Source organism: Rhinopithecus bieti, unplaced genomic scaffold (assembly GCF_001698545.2).
Source record: "Rhinopithecus bieti isolate Rb0 unplaced genomic scaffold, ASM169854v2 scaffold_33200, whole genome shotgun sequence".
Classification (NCBI taxonomy): Eukaryota; Metazoa; Chordata; class Mammalia; order Primates; family Cercopithecidae; genus Rhinopithecus; species Rhinopithecus bieti.
The window spans coordinates 13,911-20,807 of record NW_016814013.1 but is presented as its reverse complement, the minus strand read 5'-3'; positions in this window follow the sequence as shown (position 1 = coordinate 20,807).

The window sequence follows — 6,897 nt, the reverse complement described above, 5'->3', positions numbered from 1 at the left end:
CTCCCCCTCGGGGTGTCACACCATTCTCCTGCATCAGCCTCCGAGTAGCTGGGACTACAGGCGCCTGCCACCGCTCCCGGATAATTTTTTGTATTTTTAGTAAAGACGGGGTTTCACCATGTTGGCCAGGCTGCTCTTGAACTCCTGACCTCAAGTTATCCACCCACCTCGGCTTCCCAAAGTGCTGGGATTACAGGCGTGAGCCACTGCGCCCAGCCTCAGATACCTTTATTAGAAATAAAGGCCAATCGGAAATGAACCCGAAGTATTTAAGAACCATTAACGTCCCTGCTAGATGTCATTTTCATCAATTCCTCATATGTGTGAACATGCTTTAGCCAAAGACCATCAGAAACTGAATTAGAAGTTGAAGAAACTGGGTTTATTACTCCTCACCCAAGAACTTATCAGGGAGATCCATGAGCTGTCTCAAAATGAGGGTGTTAAAAAGGACATTTTAGTGGATTCAGGCTTGTGTTTGGTGATTTGAGGTATATAAAAAAATCACTGAAAAAGAACAATTACATAAAGTAATTGTAATTAATATATAATGAACATTTACATTGTGCTAGAGCATTCTAAGATCTTTCAATAGTATATAACTCAGGAAAAAAAAGTGGACACCATGATTAGTGTAACATGTCATTCAGTTTACTGAAAAAGAATATGAAGCATAAGATTTCATTTTACTTCTGAAATGTTACACCTTATAGTGTATAAGTGATGGAGACCTGGTTTCCTAGGTCTTCACCACCAAGGTATACAGCTCTAGTCGCTTGGCTTTACAGCCTTTAGGTAATCATTGCCTATCTAAGCTGCCCCACTCACATTTCAACTAGTCAACTTGGTTCTGCCAACCCACCCTCCAGAACAACAATTTGTAGAGTTGGGAACTACAACACCACTTCCCAGGCACTTGTCAGAGCCCAGGAAGAACTTGGAAAGATAACAGCTTTTGGCCAAAGACAGTCCTACCAAGTATGTGCTTGGATTGAAGAATCAAGGAATGTAAGCGGGAGGAGTACAGGCTTCTTTCCTACCTGCCCTCCTTACCCAGCCAGAGACTTCTGACTTGGTCTTAATCCTAAAACAGCAACAATCGAACAAAACAAAAGAAACAAAAGGTATTTGATGTTTCTCTGTTATTTTATTGAGAAAGCCAATCAAATTGACAAAGAATCGTGAAGGCAAACTTTTTTAAAGACCATGGATAGACATTATTGTTATTATTACTCTTGTTGTTGTTGTTGACACGGAGTCTCGCTCTGTTGCCAGGCTGGAGTGCAGTGGCAGGATCTCCGCTCACTGCAAGCTAGTCTTCCCCGGTCAAGCGATTCTCCTGCCTTAACCTCCCGAGTAGCTGGGACTGCAGACGCGCGCCACCACGCCCGGCTAATTTTTGTACTTTTAGTGGAGACTAGGTTTCATCATGTTGGCCAGGATGGTCTTGATCTCCTGACCTCGTGATCCACCCTCCTCGGCCTCCCAAAGGGCTGGGATTACAGGTGTGAGCCACCGCACCCGGCCCGGATAGACATTATTGTAACTGATAATTTTTTCCAAAAGGATGATCCAGTAGAAGCTCTAAAATCTCAGGTAGCCTAGTCCCCGAAATCCCTGGATAATGCAGCCCGGAGAGTGGGCAGAAGTAAACATCAATTCTTCCCCAGGAGGGAGGAGAAAGCCAAGTGCAGCATCCGCGAATGTGGCACTGCAAAGGATGTCATTCCTAAATATCCAACCCTCGGGGTTCTTCCTTTGCAGGAGTCTGTTCTTTTTGCCCCGTAGTCGAACCTAGGTAGGCAGCGTGAGGTGGAGTTGGCAAACGTCCTGCAACTCCACGACCCATGAAGAGCCGCGATGGTACCACTAGCGGTGCTAGGACCCAAAAACTAACAAAACTGCTCAGGAGAAGCGACAAGCTCGACCCACCAGCGGTGCTGCCACCGATATCAATCCTGCTTAGACGAATGAGCGGCGCTATGACTGAGAAAGTGCCAGTCCGAGGAACCAGGGGTACTGGGACATAGTGAAAGGAGTTAGCCAGCTTTAGGGAGACTGTAAGGGAAGGGTCCCCAGAGAACCTCCGACTGATGTTTTATGCAGATAAGGGAACTTGCACAGGGGACTTGCCTGAATTTGCCTGCTGCGGACTAACAGCGCGCATGCGCACTGGGGGAACAGACTGGGGCCACCCGGAATTCTCGCCTTATACAATCAGGGAACCTAGCCCCATCAGCTTTCATATAAAAGCCTTTGTATTCAACTGTGAAAGTAAAACCGGCAACCTGCTTTGAGGACCCCTGTTTTTGATGAGACCTTTCGTTTACGCTTAATAAATTCTACTCCACTCACTCTTCGATATCCGCGTGCCCATTTCCTCCTGATTGTGAGACAAGGACCCGGATATAGCTGAGCTTAGAAGCAGCAATCCTGCATCAATAGCAAATGCCGACACTGAACAACTAGCTGCGTACCCAGCGGCAAACTTTATTTTTGGGGCAGTTAAGGTATTGCCACTAAGAAATCGCAGTCTCTGAGAAATATCGGGGGTTGGAAGGTTGTACGGTGCTTCCACCTGGAAAGCACCTACCCAATGAAACACGCCTGTGGCAGAAAAACCGAGCCCAAGCCCTTGCAGCGAAAGTGTTGAAAGAGCGCCTCGAGACCGTGAGCGAGCCAGCCAGCTCGGGGAAGCTGGCCGTGCTAGGAGAGGAAGCGTTACCACAAAGCACTTCTGAGTCTTGTGAACGAGAAGCGTTCTGGGTTTTTTTGTTTTGTTTTTGAGAAGGAGTCTCGCTTTGTCGCCCAGGCTGTAGTTCAGTGGCGCAGTCTCGGCTCGTTGCAACCTCCGCCACCTGGGTTCAAGAATACTGCCTCAGCCTCCCGAGTAACTGGGATTGCAGGCACCCGCCACCACGCCCAGCTAATTATTGTATTTTTAGTACAGACGGGGTTTCACCCGTTGGCCAGGCTGGTCTCGAACTCCTAATCTCGAGTGATCCACCCTCCTCGGCCTCCCAAAGTGCTAGTATTACAAGCGTGAGCCACAGCGCCCGGCTGAAACGTTCTGTTTTGTTCAGCGCTTCCAATCGTGCAGCAGCGCAGAAAACACCGAGTCTCCGCTATTGGCGAAAGTGCTGATGCGAAACTGCTGGCTCGACATAGAAGCAGAGCCGCGGAAGAGAACCCTAGAGACCAGGCACCAGCTCTGCTCCCCGGCTCACGGGAGAAGGCTAGTTAGTAGGAAGCTGAGACATGATACTTAAAATCAGTAGAAGAAATTATGCCACATTTACTCTCCTGGGGAGGGCAGTGGGTAAGAAAAAATAAAATACATAACATTTAAATAAAAAATAAAATAATTAAATTTTTAAAGCAAACAGAAATGAAAATAAAATACACCAGTAATCTCGCTCCCAGAACGAGACACATTAAAAAAAATTGTTTTGAGTATACAAAACATACAAATAACCCTACAAAGAAAGTGCAGTGTTGAACGGCGCGATCCTACGGCTGCATTTGTATTAGCACTAACCCTGTGCCTCTTGCGCCTATCCGAAATTTCCTCGGATTAAGAAGAAACAGCCATGGCTAAACCGGTATTTGCGACACCAAAAAGTTACTGTAGACTAGACACCTCAACTTCTACATGAGTGAAAAATCACAAGCATAGCCAGGGCGAGAATCTCTACTATGAAATCAAACTTGGTATGACTAAAAGATTTCAGGCACTGCTAAAAATTTTTTAAATTACATTCTCCAGTACCCAGATTTGTGCAGGACTTTAAAACCGCTCTCACGGCTGTAATGGGGGTTCCTATTACAAAACAGGAACTTGCAACGACTACAAATATGTAGGCACGGTTAAAGCCAGCCAGCATTGTTATTACAATTAGAAATCGAAACTGGAATAAATCTCAACTTGCCACGCTAAGAAACAGCTAAATTCTGACTTGGTCAAACTAAGAAATCGGGAGTTTGAGAGCAGCCCGGGCAACATGGCGAAACCCTGTCTCTAAAAAAATTCTGGGTGTGGCAGTGGGGAGCCTGTAATTCCAGCTGCCCGAAAGACTGAGGCGGGAGAAATACTGGAGGTTGTAGTGAGCCGAGATCGCACCACTGCACTACAGCCTGGGAGACAAAAACGGACAAACAAACCAACAAACAAAGTTAACATTCTGAATAAGTTTATCAACATAAAGACACTGCTAGCTAACATTGGCTAGCATCTCTAGATCTGCTAGAGATGTTTGCCTTTCTAGATCTGCTTACCATGCTTCAGTCACCTCTATGTTGCAAGAAGTAACCTGTATGGACTGCACTGGAGAGCTACTTTTGCCACCAGGCTTCTGATTGAGTTTAGGCACTGAAAAACACCAGCTCTTCAGAGATATGGAGTAGACTTGGTTTGTTCCGCCTGGGCCTCAGTGTATTGAATTATTTTACCTGAAGTCAAAGATAGGCTGTGCTGCGGCTCCAACAGGTCCAGCAGACACAGGGAGGGCAGCACTGAAAGGGCAACACTTCGTCCTGGACGTCTCAAAGTCCAGCCCCTGGTGATCCCGGCAGCCATCCGCCAGACCTTCTGAGGCCACAGCTGCCTCACTTCTCACTTGAGCCATCTTCCCAGCATAAATAGCCGCTGCCTCCTCCGCCGCTGCCCTCTCCTCACACCCCCTGTGAATCTGAAGCCTGCACGCAGGAAAAGCAGCCGCTTTTTCCTCCAACCTCCCCACCCCCAACTCTCAGGCGTAGAGTGTGCTTAGTGCGCCCGCAGCCCTGTCAGTTCTTCCGGCTCTTATTACAATTCGGGAGCCCTCACAGGCGTCTCTCCTAACTGGACCCTAGGGACCCTGAGTCTACTAAAGCCAGGAAACCCACCCCTTGAAAACCTCCAGTGACTTCACAAGGATACCCAGCCCCTAGTTGGGCAAGAGACCATTCCCTGAGGAAAGAAAGTTCTGTGGTGGCTTGTAGGTTCCTCTTTTCTTTTCTGGGACCTCTTTTCTCAGTTCTGCTCACTTCACTCCTCTAGTGGGAAGACCTCAACCCTCCTCTCCCTTCCTCTACCCACTGTCAAGGTACACACACATACAGACACACAGACACACACACACACACACACCTGGGGCTGCTCGATGTTTCCCTCCTCTGTCTTCGCTGGAGTCTTCCCTTGTCTTTCCTGTGCAGCAGAAGGTGGATGTTGATCATCATCCACCTTCAGTGTCCTATGCTCCCCACACAGCGGAGACAAACTGGTGAAATGGGATTTATTTTTGTCCTCTGGTGGATCACCAGCTGTCCTGGTTTCTGCCTCACACACCAAACTATGTGCTTGACTGCTTTTTTCAGCTTGGGTTAACCTGCTGATCCATCAGCATAGCCTATTACAGATAGAATCCAGGTTATCTATGAGTGCTGGAGACAGCCACATGCCACCCTGAAAGTCCCTCAGGGCTCTTCCTGGTCTTCTTTTCTCAGCCAATGACTACCTGAGTTTCCTAACTTCCACATCACTTCTGGAGCCATGCCAGTTAGGGATCTCACCAGTCATTTAATGTGCCCTGGGGGAGACCATTGTAATAGCACTTGAAATCCCAGAGACAGAGAGGGTCCCACTGAAAGCACCTGGCACAGTATTCCCTGGTAGAATTTGGAATCCAGTTTTCCATTGACTGTTGTCAATTTGAAACCCAAAGAAATCAGCACATGTGCTGCTCCTCTGGAAGGTCCAGCAGACACAGGGTCAAATCCTGTAAAATTGTTGATGACATTTATTATGAACCAAATGTGAGTGACCATTAGCCCATGAAACAGCCCTCAGGAAATCCTGAGAACATGTGCTTCAGGTAGTCAGTGCACAACCTGGTTTATATATATTTTAGGAAGTCATGAGATCAATACATTTAAGGTTTATATTGGTTCAGTCCAGAAAGGCAGCATAACTGGAAGCATGACCTTTCAAGTTGGAGAGGTTCAAAAATATTATGATTGGCAATTTGTTGCAATAACTATTATCTCTAGAAAGGAATGTCTGGGTTGCCATAAGGTGTTCCAGAGACAAAGGTGCCACCGATGAAGCCTCCAGGTGGAAGACTTCAGAGAGACAGATTGTAAATGTTTCTAACCAGACTTCAAGAGTCTGTTCTATCATTAATTTTAAAAGAGAGGAAAATATAATGAGGCATGCCTGACTCCCCCTTTACAGCATGGCTTGAAACTGCTTTTTCAGGATAACTTTGGAATGCCCTTGGCTGAGAATCTCTTGGTGGCGGGGGGCTTCAAATTTTATTTTTGATTTACAATAGCAATGAAGTAATAACCACATTCAAGTTTAGTAAATGAATGAGCCCTCATCCACTATGGTTATGTTTATATCCTGGCCTGAAAACCAATTTGTTTCCTCTTTTTATTGTTTTCTGGAATTATTCCTGGACATGAGGACTCTACTTGTCAGAGTTCAGTTAGGAAAAGCAGCCCACACTGTGACAGCCAAGTTAATGTGCTGCCACCCCACTGTAAAACCACAACCAGAATGACTGTTCATCTTTTTATTGTCTCATGTCCCACCAAGTCTGCCTACCATTGTGACCCTGTTTGTAAGGCAAATTTAGAAATGGGGGTTTTAGGAGTCCAGGCCCACAACTCAAGGGAGGAAACAAAAGGGCATAAATGTGCCTGACCACAAAGAATAAACACAGTAAAATAAAAATTAAATGTGTTTTAAAAGCTACATTTAAAAAATGGTTTTTTTTTTTGGTTTTTTTTTTTTTTTTTTTTTTTTTTTTTTGGAATGGAGCCTTCCTCTGTTGCCCAGGCTGGAGTTCAGTGGTGAGATCTCAGCTCACTGCAACCTCCACCTCCCAGGTTCACGCTTTTCTCCTGTCTCAGCCT